The sequence below is a fragment of the Neophocaena asiaeorientalis genome, unplaced genomic scaffold (genome assembly GCF_003031525.2).
Source record: "Neophocaena asiaeorientalis asiaeorientalis breed wild unplaced genomic scaffold, Neophocaena_asiaeorientalis_V1.1 scaffold326, whole genome shotgun sequence".
Taxonomy (NCBI): Eukaryota; Metazoa; Chordata; class Mammalia; order Artiodactyla; family Phocoenidae; genus Neophocaena; species Neophocaena asiaeorientalis.
Genome location: NW_020173654.1, coordinates 1,905,145 through 1,928,617, shown reverse-complemented (window position 1 = coordinate 1,928,617; position 23,473 = coordinate 1,905,145).

The following is a 23,473-nucleotide window of genomic DNA, read 5'->3' as shown; positions in this document are numbered from 1 at the left end:
CTTTAGTTATCAAACTTCTGTTAAAATTAGAAAAACAAATTAAAAAATTAGAATCAAAGCAATATTTTACATGTGTAGCCTGGGTTGGTTATTGTTCTGTGGACAATAAGAATTTTATACAATGATAATCTTAGCATAGTTGGAATGGATACATTTTTGTCATTAAAATCAGTTTGTCAGATTTTGATTAATAGCATGATGATGGGTTAGTATGTGCTAATATCTCCCCTCCCTGAAGCCAACCTTGTATGTGTCCCAAAGTGAGAGAGTGGAGGGTAACTAGCTTTCTTAAACTAACTTTAAAATAAAATACAACACAACACACACACACACAAATCTAGATCTAGAAAGAGTATAAGAGTCATTGTTTTGGGGAAGAAATAGCAGTCCAGAGAGGAAGGGTGCTAAGAGGTAGAGTGGAGAGAGTTAAAAAAAAAAAAACTCTCATTGCTCATTGCTACTCTGTGGTCACTATAAGGTAGGAGAAAAAATAAACAAAACTGAAGTCCCGAATCCTAGTTAAGGAAGGAGCTGCTCACAGAGAGAGAACCCCAGATCCACTTCAGATATTCACCTGAATAATATCAGTGCTTGCATGAGAGAAAAGATCAAACTGGGCAAAAGAACTATCTGAAATAATTAGAAGGATCTATCCCTATACTCACATAGAGCTGGGAATAGCACTTGTTCATACCAGTTAGACTGGCAAGCTCATCGCATGGATAGAGTACTCAGGAAGGTGTTGTCTCAGTAGTGAGGAATAAATAACCCTAGACTGAGCACAGTTCCAGACCCACTAATAAATCATAAAAGGAGCACCCAAGGGAATCTAATGGTTCTACACAACATAAGCTGCATTGTATAAAATAGCTTAAGACTATTTATAAGAAAAAAAAAATATCCAGCAACCAAGATAAAATTCATAATGTCTGGTATCCCTTCACAGATTGCCTGACATAAAGACAAACAAGCAAACAAGCAAAACAAAACAAAACAAAACAAAACAACAGAAAAACAAAACTCATATGAGATGATCATTTAAATCAGAATTAATAGATTTGCTAGAATTAGTAAACAAATACATTAAACCAGTTATTATAAGGGTAGTTCATATGTTCTAAATTTACATTGAAACAATGTGATACTACTTCACACTGTCTAGAATACCTAAAATTAAAAAGACTGATAATGTCAAATGTTGCCAATAATAAAGAGTAAGGGTAATTTTTATATTTTCCTGTTGGGCATGCAAAATATCATAATACCCTAATATTTTGGTGATTTTTTTATAACATTACATATATACCTTCCCTATAACCCAACAACTCCACTTGTAAATACTTATGCAAAAGATGTGAAATTACATTGTCATAAAAAGATTTATATAAAAATTTTCATAAGAGCTTGACTTATAATATCCAAAACCTGGAAAGAGCCCTGGTATCAGCAAGAAAAGGAATAAACAAATTGGATTGAATGAAAATGGTGATACAGTGAAATGTGATCTTATAGTAGAATATAACTCATAAATAGAAAGGAGGAAGTGCTGCATGTGATGGAGTGACATGAGCAAGAGAGTGGAGTAGGAAGCCCTGGACCTTCCTTCCCCCCACAAACAGTAACTCATGGACAAATTCCTGTGGTGAGAAATACAGGAAGTAAATGAAAGGCTCTCGCATTCCAGACTAATGCAAAATCAGACATCCTGAGGCCAGTAGGGAGATTCAGGACAACCTCTTGCTTGAGTCCCTGCCCCTAGAAAAGCACCATAGGATCAGGAAGAGGTCCTTTAGCTCCCAGGTTCTCCCAGGTGAGGGAAGGTGTCTGTTCATGTGTTGAAAACTTCAACTTTTCTCAGGGAGCTTCCCAGAGGACTGGCTTTTGTCTTGCCAGTTTTGACATTTTGATGAATCCAGCATAATCTACCCCCCTAGGGGAGGACAGAGACAGCAGTTTGGACTGTTAGACACCATAGATCCTCTGCCTCTTCTCAGTGTAGAATGAGAGAATAAAAAATTCCAACTCTTGGGCTTCCCAGGTGGCGCAGTGGTTGAGAGTCTGCCTGCCTAAAAAAAAAAAAAAAAAAAAAAAAAAAAAATCCCAACTCTTAGCTTCCCCCTGGGGAGGGAAAGAGTTGATCTGTGCATCCAATGCTGCAACTTCTTTGGAGCTGCCCAAAGAAAGGGTGTCTGTCTTGTCAGTCTTGTCTTGGGTCTGATGGGTCCAGTGTAGTCTAGCTGCCTGTGGGAGAATAGAGATGGTGACTGGGCTGGCTGATGCCAAAGCTCCCTACATGGTTAAACACAGAGTCAGCAGACAAAAACCACAGCTTCATGCTTCTCCCTGGGATGGGAAAGAGTTGATAGAGGTTCCCAGAATCTTTGGGCTGGGCTAACTGGTGGGAGTCATCTCCTGTATGAGACCAGTTTGTGAAGGCTAGGAGAGGTACCTACTTTGTCTAATGCATAGACACCTACACAGAAATTCAAGCAAAATAAAGAATCAGGCAAAGATGTTCTAAACAAAGGAACAGAATAAATCTCCAGAGACTGACCCTAATGAAATGGAGCTATGTGATTTACTGGCTGGAGAATTCAAGATAGCTGTCGTAAAGGTGCTTACAGAGGCAAGAGGACAATGCATTATCAAAATGAGTATTTCAACAAAGATAAAAAATATAAAAAAGTAACAAAAAAAGTCACAGAGCTGAAGAGTACAATAAATGAACTGAAAAATTTACTAGAGGAGTTCTACAGTAACTATTTTAAGTAAAAGAAAAATCAGAGTACTTGAAGACAGTCCATTGGAAATTAGTCAGAGGAGCATAAAGAAAAAAGAATGAAAAAGTGAAGAAAGCTTAAGGTGCTATGGAATACTATCAAGTGGACAAATTAATGTTATGAAAATCTAAGGAGGAAAAGAAAGAGAGAAAAGACCTAGAAGCTTATTCAAGGACACAATGGTCAAAAACTCCCCAAATCTGAGGGAAAATGGACATCCAGATTAAAGAAACCCAAAGGACACTAGAGAAGAGGAGCCCAAAGAAATCCACACTGAGACACACTATAATTAAATTGTCAAAAGTCTAAAACTAAGAATTTTGAAAGTAGCAAAAGAAAAGCATCTTGCCGCATACAAGGGAACTCCCATAAAACTGTGAGTAGACTTTTCAGCAAAACCTTTTAGGCCAAAGGAGAGTGAGTAATATATTCGAAGAGCTGAAGGAAAAAAAACCCCTGCCAACCACAAATACTATATCTGGAACAACTGTCCAATAAAAAGATGAAAAAAACTTTCCCAGATGAACAAAAGCTGAGTGAGTTAGTTACCACTAGATTTGCCTTACAAGAAATGTTCTACAAAATTGTAATTAAAGGACACTAAACAGCAACACAATAACATAAAAAACATATGAAACTCATTGCTAAAGGTAAGTATGTAGACAAATACAGAGTACTATATTACTGTACTGGTGATGGATAAATCAATTTTAATTCTAGTATAAAAGTTAGAAGACAAAAGTATTAAAAATAACTATAACCAAAAATTTGTTAAAAATACACAATGTGAATAGATTAAATTGTCATAACAATAACAAAAAGTGTGTGGGGGAGAAATTAAAGTGTAGAGTTATTGTGATTGAACTTAAGTTGTTATCAGCCTAAAATAGACTGTTATAACTATACGATATTTTATGTAAGCCCCAAGGTAACCACAAAAATATTACCCAAAGAAGATATACAAAGAAAAATACAAAGGAATCAAAGCACAAAAAATTAAGCAAAACACAAAAGAAGACTGCACAAGAGGAAAAGACAGACTAAAGAATGCAAAAGTAACAGAAAATAATTAACAAAATGACAAAAGTAAATCTTTTCCTATCAATAATTACTTTAAAGGTAAATGTATTAAACTTGCCAGTCAAAAAAGTATAGAGTAATTGAATGGATAATTGTCTCCAAGAAACTCACTTTAGATTTAAGGAAACCCATAGGCTGAAAGTGAAGGAATGGAAAAAGATATTCCATGCAAATGGCAACCAAAAGGGAGGGGGTAGATATACTTATGTTAGACAAAGGAGACTTTAAGTCCAAAGCTGTCACACGAGACAAAGAAGGACATTATATTATGGTAAAAGGGTCAATTCTCCAGAAAGTTATAAAAATTATAAATATATATGCACCCACCACCAGAGCACCTAAATATATAAAGCAAGCATTGTGACAGAAATGATGGGAAAATAGACAGCAATACAATAATAGTAAGTGACTTCAATTTCTCACTTTCAGTAATGGATATAACATCTTGACAGAAGATTAATAAGGAAACAGAACTTGAACAACACTATTGATCAGATGTTCATTTGATCAAGTCAAATGAACCTAGAAGACATAGAACACTGTAACCATAGCTGCAGAGCACACATTCTCAAGTGCACACAGACCTTTCTCCAGGGTAGATCACATGTCAGGTCACACAAATTTAAGAAGGTAAAATCATACCAAATATTTTTTATGACCACCTTGGAATGAAGATAGAAATCAATAACAAAGTAAAACTCAAAAATTCACAGATATGTGGAAACTAAGCAACCCACTCTTGAACAACCACTGGGTTAAAGAATTTAAAAAAATGAAACTAGAAGTACATTGAAACAAACAAAAACACAACATACCAAAACTTGTGGGATGCAAAAACAGCAGTCCTAAGTGGGAAGTTCATAATAACAAATGCCTACTTTATAAAAATAACAAAGATCTCAAATGAACACTCAAACTTTACACTCTAAGGAGCTAGAAAAAGATGAAAAAACTAAGCTTAAAATCAGCAGAAGGGGGCTCCCCTGGTGGCGCAGTGGTTGAGAGTCCGCCTGCCGATGAAAGGGACACGGGTTCGTGCCCCGGGCTGGGAAGATCCCACATGCCGCGGAGCGGCTGGGCCCGTGAGCCATGGCCGCTGAGCCTGCGCGTCCGGAGCCTGTGCTCCGCAACGGGAGAGGCCACAACAGTGAGAGGCCCGCGTATCGAGAAAAAAAAAAAAAAAATCAGCAGAAGGAAGGATTTAGCAGATTAGAGCAGAAATTAACATAATAGAAAGTAGAAAAATTAGAAAGAAATCAATGAAACTAAGAGCAGCCTTTAAAAAGAGTGATATTCTGTAATATGTGACAACATGGATGAGCCTGGAGGACATTGTGCTTAGTGAAATAAGCCAGTCACAGAAAGCCAAATACTGCATGATTCCACTTACATGCGGTATCTAAAATTGTTAAATTTATAGAATCAAAGAGTGGAATGGTGGTTGCCACGAGGTGGGGAAAACAGGGGATTACTAATCAACTGGCATAAAGGTTTAGTTAAGAATGGTGAATTAGCTCTACATAGATAGGTACAACACTGTACCTATAGTCAACAATAGTGTATTGGACAGTACGCTTAAAAATTTAAGGTAGATCTCATGGTAAGTGTTTTTACCACAATGGAAATTTAAAAGGAGGAAGTACTGATACACTCACAACACAGATGAATTCCTCAGGGATTATACGGACTGACGGAAACCAGAAGCAAAAATGTTTATAATGCATGATCCCATTTATACAAAGTTCTAAAACAGGTGAATGATGGAGATAAGAACAGTAGTTGATTTGGGAGTGTGGTGTGGTATTGACTTCAAATGGGCATGATTTAACTTTCTAGCATGATAGAAATATATCTTGATAGGGGTATGGGTTACACGTTCACAAAACAACCATACATATTTTGGGAGAACATAAATTAAAAAAAAACATTCGTTGAGTACTTTACAATGGATATTATATGAGGATAGGATTGGAGTATGGGAATAAATGGTAATAAATAATTATGTAAAGTAAGGTGGTGGCCTTGCTCAGATCAATGACCACAATGTGACTTGATGACTCTGAGCAATTTAACTCTATGTAAATCAATAAAGAAAAAAAAGTAGTTTGGAGTTAAAAGGCATTATAATTTCTCCAAAGAACTTTGCTTTCATGCTGCATAAATTACCACAAGTTGATTAGATAACCTGAATAGGGTGGCATATGAATAATGTCTGCCTTACTTCAGGCAGGCAGGACACTCCCAATTTGTTTATACATGCACAAACACAGTTTTTTTGTTCATATTATCACATGATAAATTAATGAATAATGTTTTATTTAATGTAGTGAATTGTTTCGATTTTTTTAAAATGGTGGCAATAATTTTTTTAAAGACAAGTTTTTAGGGCAGTTTTGGGTTTACAACAAAATTAAGAGGAGAGTACAGAGATTTCCTATATATTCCCTGCCCCTACACGTGCATAGCCTCTCCTATTACCGACATCCCGCACCAGAGTATACATATGTTACAGTTGATGAACTTCCATTGACACGTCGTAATCACCCAGACCCCACGGTTTACATGAGGGCTCACTCTTGGTACTGTGCACTCTATGGGTTTGAAAAAATGTATAATGACGTGTATCCATCATAATAGAACAATGCAGAGTATTTTCACAACTCTAAAAATCCTCGCTGCTCCACATACTCATTCCTACTCCCTCCCCTAAAGCACTGGCAACAACTGATCTTTTTACTCTATCTGTAGTTTTACCTTTTCTAGAATGTATGTAGTTGGAGTCATACATTATGTAGTCTTTTCAGATTGGTTTCTTTCACTTAACATTTAAGTTTCCTCCCTGTCTTTTTATGGCTTGATAGTTTATTTCTTTTTAGTGCTGAATAATATTCCATTCTTTGGATGTAACACAATTTTCCATTCACCTACTAAAGAACATCTTGGCTGCTTTCAAGTTTTGTCAGTTATGCATAAAGCTGCTGTAAACATCTATGTGCATAGATGGACAAAAGTTTTCATGGACAGAAGTTTTCAATTCTTTTTTGGTAAATACCAAGGGGCATAATTGTTGGATTGTATGGTTACCATATGTTTAGTTTTGTAAAATATTCAAACCATCTTTCAAAGTGGCTGTACCATTTTGCACTTCCATCAGCGATGAACGAGATGAACGAGAGTCACTATTGCTCTATATCTTTGCCAGCATTTGCTGTTTTAGTGCTTTAGATTTTGAACACTCTAATAGTTGTATAGTGGTATCCCGTCATTTTGCAATACATTTTAAATATTTCTTATATATTCTCAACAGTCTGCAGTGTTTTGTAGACCTTTACATTCTGTATTTTATATTTCTAAAATAGTAGTTCAAACTACATTTATAAGGCCCTCATTCCCACCACCTTCTCCAAAGATCCTCTTATCCTTTTCCCAGGTGTATGTCTGCCTTCCCTCTAGCCCACATTAATAGAAACAAGCGTTGAGAAAAACTGTAAAAAGAAATAAGAATTCTATAGTTCAATTAGATATTCTATCACTAGCATAACTATTCAGATTTTCTCAATACTGGCTTCTTGTCTTTGACAACCTATTGGCTTTTCCCTGGCACTTCTCATAGGGTTTTTTCTCTCTACTAGCCTATTCTCAGACACTTGCTCTGAGCACTAATTGCATAGTTCTTAATTGATCTTTGCTTAAACCATTAATCTTACTGATAGGATTTCTAAGCCTCTGCTTACTTTCATTTCTCTCCTAATTGTATCAAGTAGATCTGAATTATCTTTTAAAAGGGATAAATGTAATATCATTGCATTTCCTAATAGTTATTCCTATTGCACTCATTCTGTATCACTGCTTCCGGATGAATGACCTCTATTTTAACACATGAATTTTTAAGGGGCCAATTTCTTTTTCTTTTGCAGGAAACCAAGTAGCAAGATATAGAGCAACAAAGCTAAAGATGTAATAAAATAATGAAGCAAATTTTTATCTTTCTTTTTCAAAGTTCCTGCATTAGACAACAAATGTATGTTGCAATGTTGAGGACCCAGCTCTTGCTGCTTCAATTTTTTTCCTGTGATATTTTCTCTAAGCCAACTTGATAGTGATTAAAAGATTCAAAAGAATCTCCAAACTATTAAAATTATTAAGTGATTTTAGAAAGGTTGCTAAGTACAAGTTTGCTGAAAGAAATACATAATATATTTTATATAATATCAATAAGCAAATAGAAAATGAATCTCCCAAATACTATTATTAGAAAATCATCAGAGATATCAAATATCCAGAAGCAGAATAAAAATGTTTGAGAGATCACTACTGAAAACTACAAATCACTGCTGAAGATTGAAGATTAGGTTAAATTAAGCGATATACAATGTTCATGTGGGAAAAGCCTCAATATTATAAAGTTGTCAGTTCACTCCGTAGTGATCTGTACACTCAGAGCAATTGTGGTAAAGACACTATCAGTAATATCATGTGGAAATTGACAAGTAGATTTTTAAACTTGCATTAAAATGCAAAGGGTTAAAAGTATTTGAGGCAGTTTTGAGCTAGAAGACACAATATCAGACATGAAGACCTAGTAAAAGCTATAGTTACTAAGATGCATACTATTGGCAAAAAGATAGAAATAAACAAACAGAATAAAGAGGCCAGAAGTCAATACAAATACAATCACCTGTTTTATGGCAAAGTGCAAAGACTGTCTTTTTGATAAATGAAGTTGAATCAGTTGTATATCTATGGAGGCAAAAATAAACTTGCCCTGTATTTTTTTATAAAAATCAGCCCCAGGGGTATTTCAGCTCTAAACGTAAAAGTTTAAACAATAAAACTTTTTAAATTAAATGTAAGTAAATACTTCTGACTTTGAATTATGCAACTATTTCTTAAATCGGACACATAATATATTACCCATAAAGAAAAAATGATAAATTTTATCATGTTTAAGTTATGTTTATCAAAGATATTATTAGGAAAGGGAAAGATAAACCAAAAGATTGGAGGATGTATATGCAATACATATCTTAGAAAGAACTTACAAACAGTATATAAAAAGAATTTCTACAAATCAGTAAGAAAACTACAGTACACCTAGAAAATGGTAACATTTTGAACAGGTATTTTACCAAAATGAGATTCTACTAGGCAATAAATATATGACAAGGCATTTACCATTATTAGTCATCATGGAAATACAAATTAAAATCAATATGAGATACCACTACATAATCACAAGAATGACTAAAATGAAATACACAGGCAAGCCCAAGTATTATCAAAATGTAGAGCAGGGCTTCCCTGGTGGTGCTGTGGTTGAGAGTCCACCTGCCGATGCAGGGGACACAGGTTCGGGCCCGGTCCGGGAAGATCCCACATGCCGTGGAGCGGCTGGGCCTGTGAGCCATGGCCGCTGAGCCTGCGCATCCAGAGCCTGTGCTCCGTAATGGGAGCGGCCACGACAGTGAGAGGCCCGCGAACCGCAAAACAAAACAAAACAAAACAAAACAAAAAGAATGTAGAGCAAATGGAACTTTCATACCCTGCTGATGGGACACATAGTCACAGAAGAGAAAAACTGCTGAAATCTCAAGTTAAACTCCTGAAAGGAATGGTTGTGGGGGGAGGGGACAGGAAATAGTTACAACACAAACAGAGAAACAAAGATTAGAATTACAACAGTCTACTTGTTAGAAGACAATGAAATCATGAAAGAAAGAAAGGAAGATAAGGAAGGAAGGAAGGAACAATCTGTCAACCCAGCATTCTATGTCCAGCAAAGGAATCTTTAAAAAATGAAGGTAAAATAATGACTTTTCCAGGCAAATAAAAAAACTGAGGTAACTTATCAAAAGCTATGTATCATCTCCTAAATTTAGTGAAATGGAAGATTTTTGGTCATCATGATATAATTCAAGCACTGTTATAATTCAAGTGATTTGGGTAATAACATCTCCAAATATATGGAACTGTACAGAGATAAAGAACATGACTAATATTTTGAACAAATTTGCATTGACACAGCTGGATTTCTGAGTCTACTCATCCCCAAAATGGTGGACATTGACTATGCTCTACAAAATATCATGAACCTAGACCCATTGTAGACAATAAAAGAGGAGTATGGTCTAATTGACACAGAATACTGCACACACATGTCTGGTTGTTCAGAAATTCCTCGTGTTTTATCAAGTTTCATCTGAGCTGAAGCCAACAAGATACTCCTGCCTAAGACTTGGGATATATTATCATGTTCTGGTAATCTTTGAGGAAATACGTATTTTTACAGTAATATTAAAAATAATAGTTTGAATATGCGTGGCAGTAAAGTTTATAAAATATTGCATAAGTAGTGGCTTTAAAATAAAGTATTAAGAAGTATCTCCAAAATGCAATATATTTAAAACACACTATGTATCTAGAAATAGGATAAAAGAAGAAATCTCAGAGACAGGAAAGAGATAATTTGTTGCAGATCTAGTTCAAGGTATGGTGATGCCAAAAAGAGACCAAAGGGAAGACTGTAGAACTGTAGAGGCAAAAATATTTTAAAATCGTAAGCCTACATTTTCTTAATGCAGAAAGTGTAATCTTTACACAAACACACACATACACATGCACACTTCTTTTCCAGTGATGGTTAATAAAATCTGGCCTAGACCCAGAGTATGTAGGATTTTAATTAGCAGATCTAGCAAGAAAGATTTCCAAGATAATTTGTTAATCACGTATTGTGAAAAGTAGGATTCTAAGTCATATTGTAATTTGAGAACTTCTATGATATAACTAGAGGCTGCAAATGTTTTTAAAGTCTTTGAATGAAGAAACAAAGAATATAAATCCTGATCCATGTTGAAAATAAAAATTCATTTGTCAGATTTATATCTGCCATAAGTTTTGAAGGATTATTTGTAGATAAAAATTACTTGTAGATGTCCAGACTTCGTATGTTGTATGTTATTGCCTGTGAAATGCAACCATCAATCACTTTACTAATAGATAGTCAGCAAGAAACAGTATCCAGCCTAAGATTTGTAGGTGCCAGCTTGAAACAATTTCAATCTAAAATAGACCCAGAGGATATAAAATGGAGAATCTCACATATGTGCCCTTAGGAAGACAAAACTTAGGGATTATGAGACTGATTTCTTGTAAAGGCCCAATTTACAGAAAATTGATGGTGTCATAGTTTTCGTGGATGATGGGAGGTTGATCAGAGGTTTTCTCATATCAACCTTGGGAAGTTTTGCCGAGGCGTGAACAGAAGATGACCCAGGTCAGGTTGTTTTACAAAGTGGGCTGAATTGAACTTTGTGTGACTGGGCTAATTTTGTCTGCTTGGGAAGTGTTCAAGGCTGTTCTCTTATTGTTTTTGATTTTATTGACTGTAACTGAAACTTCCCCTCTTTACATTCCCTGCGCATGAATACAGCCTGCCCCAAACTCTTAGTGGACTTGCCTGTAGCATACTACTGTTTGCTTGTCCCAAATTGCAATACCTCTGCTATTCCTGAATTAACTCATTTTTAAAAAAATCTTGCCTCAGTGTAACTCTTAATTTCAGTCAACACCAGCTAGATGAGTTTCTGAGTTTTATTGCTTAGGAGGTAGAGTTTCAACTCAATGCATTTACTTCCTCTCCTTTAGCTTCTGGATAATTAATATACAGATTTAAGCAAATTCTTTGTCTTTTCAAATGCAGAAGAGATGCATTATTTTCCTAATACGCAAAATAAAATGAAAACATAAATTTAAAATGGAAATATGAAAATAAAAAGAACACCAAATAAAAAGAGCAGAATGCCACCAGAATTATAGGCTAAAATTAATAAGCTAGATCAAAAAGAATTATTCATGATAATAAAAAGTGAGGTTTTTAACTAAAATATCAGTCATGAATCTTAGTAAGCAAAGGAAATCAGAATATTGAAGGATAAAATAAGGAGAAAGAAATAAGAATAAAATTAATCTATAATGCAATATTTTTTATTTTTGTAGGATCAAGGAGAATAGTAGTTTGAGAAATGTGATATTAAACTATGTATTTGACCTTTTTTTTAAGGTTTTATTTATTTATTTATTTTTGACTCTGTTGGGTCTTTGTTGCTGCATGTGGGTTTCTCTAGTTGCAGCGAGCAGGAGCTTCTCTTCATTGCGGTGCGCAGGCTTCTCATTGAGGTGGCTTCTCTTGCTGTGGAGCACGGGCTCTAGGTGCATGGGCTTCAGTAGATGCAGCCCATGAGCTCAATAGTTGTGGCTTGCAAGCTCTAGAGCGCAGGCTCAGTAGCGTGGCATCCAGACTTAGTTGCTCTGCGGCATGTGGGATCTTCCCAGACCAGGGATCAAACTTGTGTCCCCTGCATTGGCAGGTGGATTCTTAACCACTGCACCACCAGGGAAGTCCATGTATTTGACTTTAAAGTATATACCCAACTCACTTCTTTGCAAGAATTAGCCTCTTTTAAATTGCCTGTAAAATACTTTAAAAAAGTGATTACATATCATATTCAAAAAGTCAATAAATTTAAAGAGGTAAACTTTTTATATGATAGCTATATGGTATGATCTATCTATCTATCTATCTAGATATATACTCTGATACAATAAAATAAAACTAGAAATTAGCAATAGACAAAAAATTACTCCTCGGGCTTCCCTGGTGGCACAGTGGTTGAGAGTCTGCCTGCCGATGCAAGGGACACGGGTTCGTGCCCCGGTCCGGGAAGATCCCACATGCCGTGGAGCGGCTGGGCCCGTGAGCCATGGCCACTGAGCCTGCGTGTCCGGAGCCTGTGCTCTGCAACGGGAGAGGCCACAGCAGTGAGAGGCTGGCGTACCGCAAAAAACAAACAAAACCCATATAAACTGTAACAAACCAATGACCAGAGGCAAATTTTAGGTCATTGAATGATTTCCATTATTAAACAGAATTAAACAAAAATGAATGAAAATATATGAGCTAATATATTTCATTCTGGAAATTAGAATAAGAACAGCAAATGCCTTGAAACTTTGAAACAAAAAGTTAATGGGATAAGGAAATAACCATTTCATAAAGATTCAAGAAGAAATTAAAGCATTATAAAAGAAAGTTAAGGATTGGTAAATGTTATTTTTCTTTCTTTTTCACACACCATTTGCATTTAAGATTTATCCAATTTGGGGATTTACATTTTATCCTTCCATCTAGCTTTGGTATAGTGCTTCAGACTAAATAACCACCACATCTTCTTAGTAATCCTCTTAGTGATAGACATCTATAAACTGTCTTCTTCACAAACAAGACTTTTATAAACATCTTTGCACATACCTTATTCTGATCCTGTTGAAATTTTCTCTGGCATATATATGGGACCTTGATTTCTACTTTATTCTTTTTTTTTTTTTCGGTACGCGGGCCTCTCATTGTTGTGGCCTCTCCCGTTGTGGAGCACAGGTTCCAGACGTGCAGGCTCAGCGGCCATGGCTCACGGGCCCAGCCGCTCCGCGGCATGTGGGATCTTCCGGACCGGGGCACGAACCCTTGTCCTCTGCATCGGCAGGCTGACTCTCAACCACTGCGCCACCAGGGAAGCCCTCTGCTTTATTCTTTATACAGTTGGGGAAGAAGAAATTTTTTTCTGCACTTCGAGGTTCTCCTCAAAGAGTTAAAATTGGTATAAGAGTTGAAGTTGATATGAGACAGATTAATAGGAGAAAATCAAACAAAAGTTTAATGACATGTATACACAGCAGGGACCTAGAAAAACTGAGTAACTTGCCAAAATGGCTGAAACCCTCACTTTAAATACCATCTTGAGCCAAAGACAAAAGAGAATGTTGGGAGTAGTAGTTTGGAACTTCTAAAGGGAGGAAGGCAATTCACATGGAGATGGAAAAGCAAATGTTTGGTAAACAAATGTTTGCTGGGCCAGGCAGAGACAGTGGGCGGCAGAGTGGACCGTGATCTCTAGGTCTTTTTAAGGTTCCCTGATCACACCTAGCCCATGTTCTTTGAAGATATCTCTGATGATAGTGTAACCACAGAACCAGTCCCCAAACTGGCCCTATACTGTTTCTAACAAGATACTGAGTTTTTCAGAGATAACAGAACAAAACCTCAAGTCATACAGTTGAAGCATGCGCAGAGGAGAAAATTTTGACTTCAAACAACATCTGGACCAAAGTTTCTCCCCCCACCGTAGAACCAAAGGACCAGGGCATGAGCAGGAAGCTGAATGCTGGAATGCTGAAGAAATGAAGCGTCCAGAGTCCAGGAAGATCCGGTGCTGGAGCCCCTTTACCATGCTTCATCATAAATGGTCAAGCTCCAAAGCCCTCCCATCGAAACCTGCCCCCCCCAGCACTTCCGCATACAACCTTGATCCCCTAACTCATAAAAGTTTGACCAGACTGGGGAGACAGGGTTGAGTTTATCCTCCTGTCTCCTTGTTGACCTCACAGTAGAGCTTTTTTTCTCTTCTTGAAAGCCAGTTCCATAGGATTGGCTTCTGTGCTTGTCAGGGAGCAAGCCCTTTGCTCATTAACAATAGCTCTATTCCTGGAACAGACCCTCTATCTAAATTATTTTAGGTAGTTAGGGAGAGGGTCAGAGTTTCTCCCTGAATCTTTTGGACGTTGTTTTCATCTTGAAATAATCTGCATGCCAAAGAGATATTTGGGGATGGCAACTTTTGCTCCCCTACAATGCTGTCAAAGAAAAAATTATTCTGACACTTGTTCAGGACAGCAAGGTAGAGTTTATTCAGGGGTCTACGACAATGGGGTTTTGCAGTAGGGGAAGGAGATTCAGCTTGTCGAGCTTAAAAGCAAAAGAGCCAGTTATTTTGTAAGCAAAATGAGTTTATTTGGGTATAGCAGAAAAATTGCAGCTCTGGACTTGGACAGTATGGTGAACCGTAGATCAAGACGATAAAGGGAAGGTCAGCTTTCATTAGGGTTTTAGGAGGAAACTGGGGAAGGCTTTGGTGGTTCTTCATTGGCTGCAGGAGGTGGGCAGCTTGTTGTTGATGGGTCACAAGGAAATCTTTCTTCCTCATGGAGCCTTGGAATTGCAGTGGGTGATACTGATTCTTATGTGAGAGCAGCGTCATTTTCGATGAGGTTTCCTTTATTTTCACAGGCTCAACTCTGAATACAAAGAAAAGTGGGAATTTATGACAAGAAAAATATTGGGGGTTTGGTGGATGGAAAATTACTTAAAGGGTAGAGTTATTCTTTGTTAAACAGACCTAACAGAATTCTTACTGAAGGCAGGTCAGGGGGATCAGATATAACCTGAGAGGCATGATGGAGAATGAGGAATTTGATCAGACATCAAGGGTGGGAGATTCTGCCTAAACTGACTTAACTGGATTCTTGCTAAAACTGGAGTCTATAAGGACAGAGACTGAACCCAAGGTTGGAACTTGGGGAGCAGAGGGTCAAAGGAGCCTGAGGAAAGTTTGGTCACGGGGAGAATCTTTGTTAATACTATAAGCCCTGCCAGCTGAGCTCTACTCCCAGCAGTAGGGCATGAAGGCTTCTCTCTCACACGTCTCTACCCGTGTTTGTTATTACTAAATTTTATGATGTTTGCCAGTCTTATGGGTATAAGGTGCTATCATTCTTTAGGTGAGGAGAAACTTTTTTCTTTGTCTTCTGAAATTTAGGAGCTGAGGCCTGTGGAAGGAAACTGACAAGACAGATTAACTGAAGAACAAGATTTATTCATATGCATAGGGAAGCCAACAGAAGACGTAGCTGGCCCTTTAAATGGTTAAAGTTGAAGGCTTATAAACCTAATTTAGTGAGGGAGAAATAACTTTTATAGGTTGAACAAATTGCTTTCTTTAGGAAAGACAATGGATTTTTAGGAGAACTAGTGTCAGATAAGAACGTTTGTGATAATGTTTGTCTGTACAGGTGTGTATGGTCTTTCCATCTGCTTCAGTGTCGTAAAAACCCTCTGGAGAAGGGATTTATGGTAAGTGTACTGTTGGCCTGTCTCCGGGAGTAGAAGCTGCCCCAAGAGGGAATCTATGGCCGCCCTCATTTCTCAGAAAGTTCTGCTTTTAGTCAGATAAGGGAAGCTCCGAGAAGGTTTCTTTTTCCATTTGTTGAATCTCAAACATCTTCATCTTAAAATAATCTTTAGACCAACTTTGGGTCTCTGCGTAGGACCCCACAATATGGTTTGTTTCAAGTTGCAGTGTTCCAATTTCCAGTGAGGTTGAGCATGACAGATTTTTGGGTTTCTTAAATGATCTGTTCATACCCCCTTGCAGGGGCTTGCCCATCTGGAATTCAAGTTACTTGATTACCTTGAGACCTCTGGTCCCTAATGTGTTCAAGAAAACTATGGTTTGTAGTTTGCCCACCAGAAGACAGGTTAGTTTTATAAGTGGGGAGGGTGATATATGAGAGAGAAATGTTAGGAAAATGAAATAAATGAAAGCCAGAATGCAAGGAGACTATTATAATTCTGGAGATGAAATGGCTGTAGTTCAAAGGATAGAACAGAAGCCACAGTTAAAATACATACACCCAGTTTTTTGTTCTTTCCCTTAGTAATAGACCTCCCCAATCTGTTCCAAGCTCGTACTGCTGGCTGCATTACAGGCCATCAAATCGAGAGACGAATTGTTGGGGCAAGGATTAGCGACTTTATTGGGAAAGCCAGCAGACTGAGAAGAAAGGTGGACTAGAGTCCCAAAAAACCATCTTGCCCAGGTTTGGATGTTAGTTTCTTTTATAAAGCAAAGAGGGGGAGGTGAGGAGGTAAAGTAAGAAAGGTCATAAGTTGTTGCAAATATTTCCTGGTTCCAGCCAGACTCCAGAGGGAATGTGTTAATTTCTTCTTTCCTGCAGTCATTCACAGGTAGATGTGATCAGGATGCTTCCTGTGAGTTTAAACAAAGGTACTTTAGCCTAACACTCAGTCTAGCAAGGCAGTGTTCCTGGAGATGGGTCATTATGTATACTGTAAGCTATAGGCAACATCCCTTTAGTGATTAACTTGCAGCAAAAGCAGTAGAATAGGAAGGTTAAAGTAAAAGGAACAGATCCAATGTGGAGTTGGATTTGTTCCTCCCTATTACAAATCTATAGGCTGTAGCATCTAAGTGGTTAAGAACCTGGGTTTGAAACCTGGCAGACTGGTTTTGAATCATGACTCTCCTTCCTACCATTTATGCTCTCTTGGGTAGGTTTCTTTATGCACAGTTTCTCATCTTAAAATAGGGAAGTTAATACTACCTACCTCACAAGATTGAAATTAAATGAGTTCACCCATAAGATATGTCACTACGTTTAAATAATTTAAATAAATTAAAGTTCTCTGCCACTCATTTTATCTTATAATCACTTAATCATATGTATATTAAAAAAAAATCTAATGTAGAAACTTAGATGAGTGGGACTTCCCCAGGGTAACCCAACATTAAATGATGGAAACTGGACTGGAAACTCAGTACTCTTAATCTCCAGAAAAGATTCCTGGTTCCTCTCTATGCAATTTTTCTCTAGTCATTTTTTTGGTCCTTTTCCATATCTTTAAGGAATTAGTTAATTACAATCTATAGTCACTTCTAGCAACAAAATTATGTGCTGTAAATACAACATGAATTTACAAAATGCATGGGCTCACGTTAGATTAAATTTTCTGTCGTAATTCACATTTATATTTCATAGGCCTAACCATATGTTTATATGAAGTAAATACTTTGCTTTGGCTCAAAATCAGAGGAAATATAAGTAGTTTAATGCTCTAATCATGACCCAAAGAGCTCCTATTTGAACTTACAATCATCTTTTTTATACTTTGCTCGAATCCTACCTTCCCTAAGAGAAAATTCAGTTAATGTAACCTGTCATATGAAGAAAATAAACTCTGTGGATCTTTACCAGCATCCAACAGCTTATATCCTAAAAAAAAAAAAAAAAAAAAAAAAAAAACTAAGAAAGCTTTTTTTTCTTTTTTTATTTATTTTCCAAAAAAAAAAAAAAAAAAAAAAAAAAAGCATGTAAGCCTTTTCTTCATGTTTATGCTTAAGGCAGCTTTATTGGCTGTTTTTCTGTAAGGCATATTTTCTTTTACTCTATACTGAAAAGTTTTAAAATAATAGCCTACTTGTAAAATTAGCTGTCAATAGACATAGTTTATATTCTTCATCATACAACCATAAACAGGTATATTTTGATTAAAGAAAAAAGATTAAAACTCAGCATAAAGCTAAGCTAATTACTACCATGGCAGTGAATATACATGATTTATAATAGATATTCAAATGAAGAGTTTTAAAATGGATTGGAATTCGAAGTTTTCATTCCATCTGTATAACATTTAGCTCTAGAACTCTCTATGACAGTACAGTAGAGCCTGAGGGAATAAATCTTGAGGTAAGAAGTCAACAGTAGTCATGTAAATACTGTGTCATTAACAATCATTAAATCCCTTCTTGATATAAGGACTTCAATTACTCCTCTCTTTAAGTACAAATTTAGCATTTGACCTTTTACACCTATAGGCTGAAAACCTACAGTTAAATAATTAAATGTAGTAAAATGAGTTCAACCCCATTTAATCAATTTGAAAAGAGAAGCAATAAGTGCAAGCCTGATTAGAGCTGTTAGCCCACTTGGGTGCTATTATTTGAATAGTTGTCCACCAAAGAAAGAAAAAGAAATACTAAAAAACATGAATCAAAACATAGAAACAGTTTTCTAGGGTAGCATTTTAAACTTTACTACATAGTTTATACTTTTTTTTTTTTGCAATAAATGTTCAGACGAATTAGTTAAGGTCCAGGCTGATGCTAAGAGCATTTATTATAATGGGTTATTAAGAGATGAAGCTCATCATAGTAAGGGATAGCAGAAAATGCCATCCCAAAATATGCCCCTCTGGTGTACGATTATTTTGAGCTGAAGGCAATTGAGAAGAAGGAAATATAAAAAAAAAAAAACTCTGTCCTCCCCTATTTGCCTAAAAGCAGGATACACATTTGTAAAGGTATCCCCTTCCCCTTTTTATCAGGTGTCCGGCTCCCTCCCTCTACTGGAGAAAATTCCAAACCATCATTAGCCTTGAGATAGCATCAGAAGACTCTATGTAACAAACCTTGCTAAACTAGCCTGTAACTACCATTAATTTCCACATATATTTTCTTTCCTGCAGTTTGCTTCCCCTAGTAGATCAAAGTCCTTTTCCTTTGTCTTGCTACTTGTCTGGAATTTTATTGTTCTTTTGTTAAGGTGCTTAAATAAGCCCAAGTTCTTACCACCTGTTTGAGTTACTCATTATGGAGTGGTCCCATGGGTATGTGTGCACATGTTAATAAACTTGTTTGTTTTTCTCTTTTTAATCTTTCTCTTGTCAGTCTAACAGGACTCTAGTAAGAGAATCTATGATAATAGAAAAAGATATTTTTCCTTCCTCTATAATAGATGGCAATGAAAACAAAAGGCTTGGAATAGTAAGTCATTATGTTTAACTTAGATTTGTGTGGAAGGAGGGAGAAATAGAACCCTCTCCCTACCAAACAGGCAGAGATGAAAAATCAACCATTAGGGAAGAACAATTTTAAAAAGTGAGTAAAAAATCCTAAATGTTGGTTCCTTGAAAGATGCATAAAATGGACGCACTTACCGGTTGACTAGTTAAGGAAAATAAGAGAAAAGATGCAAATAAACAAAATGGAGGATTCACTTTTTCATTTATTTATTCAAACAATTATTTACCGAGCCTTTACACTGTGCCAGGCACTCTTCTATGTAGTAGGTATGTAGCAGTAGAAAAAAACAACAGGCCAAACTCCATACCTCTATGGAACTTCAATTAGAGTGGGCAGAAACAAAGTTCAAAGTAAAAAAAAACTCTGCAGTATATTAGAGGATGATGAGTGCAGGGAAGGGGAGGGAGTGCCAGCTGACAGTTGCAGTTCTAAATAGATGGTCTAGGAAGGCCACGATGAGGGAGTACATTTGAGTAAACACTTGACTGAAGTGAGGAAGTGAGTCAAGTGGACATCTGAGGGAAGTGTGTTTCAGGAAGAGGACAGAGCAATGCAGAATTAGGGGAAATTACCAGAGATAGAAATAGAGATAAAAATAATAAAATTGTGCTATGAACAAATAGATAACCAGTGAAATTCTAGTGTGATAGATGTATTTCTAGAAATTGTTGAAACTCCAGTCGAAATAAGTGGATTTTTAGGCAAATATATAATACCCCAAATTTTCTACCAGATATTTAGGGAATATCTCTATTAGTCTGCTCAGGCTGCCATAAAAAATTTCACAGACTGGGTGGCTTAATCAACCAAAGTTTATTTCTCACAATTCTGGAGGCCAGAAGTGCAAGATGGAGGTATTAACAGGTTGTTTTCCCCCTCAGGCTTCTCTCCTTGGCTTGCAGATGGACAGTCTTCTCTTTGTGTCCTCCCATGGCCTTTTCTCTGTGCACACACACACACACACACACACACACACACTCACTCACTCACACACGGGGTCTCTCTTATAAAGACACTAGTTCTATCATGTTAGTGCCTCACTCAATCTTAATTACCTCTTTGAAGATTCCATCTCCAAATAAAGTCATATTAGAGATTAGGGCTTTACTATATGAATTTTGGGGGAACACAATTAGCTCATAACAATATATATTTTCTATATTTTAAGGGTTATTCCATTAAATTGCAAAAGAGAGAAAACTGCCCAACTCGTTTTATAAATTTACATTGGATTCCAAAACTGGATAATAAAAAGACTATCAAATTATTTGCCTGTGTCACCTACAACAACCATGAAATAGTTCTAAATAAGATATTTACTACAAATCAGTCTATAAATATCAACATTATTCACTGCAATAACCAACCACAAAATATATTACATAGTAGGGTGTCATTCACAGTATCAACAAAACCTATATAAGTAGCTAAGAAATAACCAATACTACATCTATAGAGAAAAGTTTGGAACCCTCTTAATGGATCTATATAGAGAGCATTTTCTCCAAATTAATCTTATCAATTAAAAGCCACATAATAAAAATCCCAGCTGGATACTTTTTGTGGAAACTATAAACTATTCTAAAGTTTATCAGGAAGAGTGAAATTCTATGTGTAATTAAGGCAACTATGAAAGAAGTTCAAAAGGAGTAACTTGGCATAAAGTTGTTAAAACATAAAGTCATACGAATAGGGAGAAAAGTAGAATTTAGTATAAGAACAAGAAATAATAGATCAATGAAAGGAAGTAGAGAGCTCAGAGGTAGGCCTTTTTATATTGAAGGCTTATTCAGTAAAGTTATTATCACAAACATTGTGGAAAGAACAAATTGTTGAGAATATGACGCCCAGAGTTAGACTTGGAGAAATAAATGGTGGCGTATGTGATATGGAGTATGTGACAGACAGAATAATGACCCTCAAAGATGCCCACATCCTAATCCCTGGAATCTGTAAATATAATACCGTGCACAGCAAGAGAGACTTTAACATGTGATTAAGTTAAGGATCTTGAGATGGAGATATCATCCTGGATTACCTAGGTGGCCCTGATGTAATCACAAGGGTCCATAAAAGATGAAAGAGGGTCAGAGTCAGAGATATTTGAAGCTGCCATGATGCTGACTTTGAGTATGGAGGAAGAGGCCAAGAGAAAAGGCATGTAGGAGGCTTCTAGAAGCTGGAAAATGCAAGGGAACAGTTTCACTTTCTTCAAGAAAGGATGTAGCCCTGTTGACACCTTGACTTTAGCCCAGTGAAACCCATTCCAGAACTATAAGATAAGAAGCTCGTATTGTTTTAAGCCACTGTTTATGATTATTTTGATACAGCAGCAATAAGAAACTGATACAGACTGCTACCTCTTAAGATGAGGAAAACTGCTTAAGTGAGGAGAATCAAGATTGTTATGTTTACTAAATATTCAAATATAGATATAAAATAGTTTGATATATGTGTCTATGTCTCAAAGGAGAGCCAAGTTTAGAAATACACAAATATAAGTGTCATCATAAATATAAATTGTACTGAAAGCCGTGGAACTGGTGTGATCACTTAGGTGTCAATACAGGTAGTGTAGAGAAGGAAAAACTAGTTTTCCTTTACCCTCCTAAGATCTGCCACTGGGCCTTGGAGACTAAGCTGAAAAAAGATTAATAAGAGAAAAATATGCAAATTTTATATAATTTGCAAATATAATTTTTCATTTAACATTATATCATGAGCATTATGTCCTTAAAACTACTTTTAAGAACATAATTTTTAATTATTGCAATTTTTACTTTGGAAATAGCAATTTAGTCTGTTCATTTTACTTTTAATTGTTAAAGTTAGCAAATAATGTTTTAATAAGCAACCATATTAAAATCTTTGCTTAAATCAGTTTTTCTTGGGAAGAATGTCTGGGTATTGATAGGTTTCTTAAAGAATAGTGTTATGATTGATGATATCACTCCAATAAAGAGAGAAATTAGCAAAATGGAAAAGTGTTAAATATTTAGATATGTATCACTTATTTGAGACATGGTATTCATTAATCCTTATAAAATTCATTAAATGCTTTTTGTCCTTTTGTCCTTTTGTCCTTTTGTTCTAACCTTTACTAATAAAAACAAAGGAATTCAATACCAAAAAAAAAAAATTGTTAAACTTAGGAGTAAAAGAATCAAAGCCAGTTAGGCTGTTTCTGGTGTTGTGATCTTGAGAGAACTGGACCAGTGAGAAGCAGGCTCCTATTTCTAGGGGCCGAAGAACAAAGCAGTTTTAAGGAATAGAAATGCAGTTGGGGAGATCAGTGGACTGAGCCAGTGGACGTGTTTCCTGGCTGCAACTGCTATGGGGCTCGTCTGGTTAGTTCAGATGGTACTCTGGAGTAAGATACCCCCTAAAAATCGGTTGGTAAAGTTTAAGTGCCAGCAAATAACTTACTTTACAGAAGGAATTACTAGCAAAATACCTGTTACCAGCCACCAACCATCTTGATTCAGACTATGAGAATATTTGTGGCACACTGAATTGGAATTAAGGGCTTAGGGTTTGTGGCATTCTTTTTTTTTGGCCACTCTGACACCAATAGTTAGGTCTATACTTCCAGAGTTTTGAGGGTTGAAATTATGTAATTCATTCTGTCTGTATAGGAAGAATAGATGTATTGTTTCTCACAATAGATTTCTAGATGCCCATAATGGGCTGGAATTAGAACATCAAGGTACGAACATATTAAAGGTATTTGACTTCATATTATTTACAAAAGGCTATTTTGATTCCAATATTTAAATAGATATTGTTGGTTAAATGCAGAAATACAAAAAGTGAAAAGATTCCTGATGATCCTACCTTTTCAAAATATCGGACATAGTTACTGCCAACATTTTGATGTATTTTTTTCTAGTCTTTTAAGTATACATTTGATTATTCATCTAAGGCTTAGTTATGCTGCAGTAACTGCAAACTGGAAATAGGTCAACAAAGTTTTCCGGCTCATATTAAATGTCTATTAAAGATCTGCCGGCGCTGAATATCTTCAATATCTTGAGTCCAGAACCAGGCTGATGAGCAGCTTCTTATGGGTTGGTGCTGCTCTTATGGCAGAGGGACCAGAGAGGGAGAAAAAACATGAGT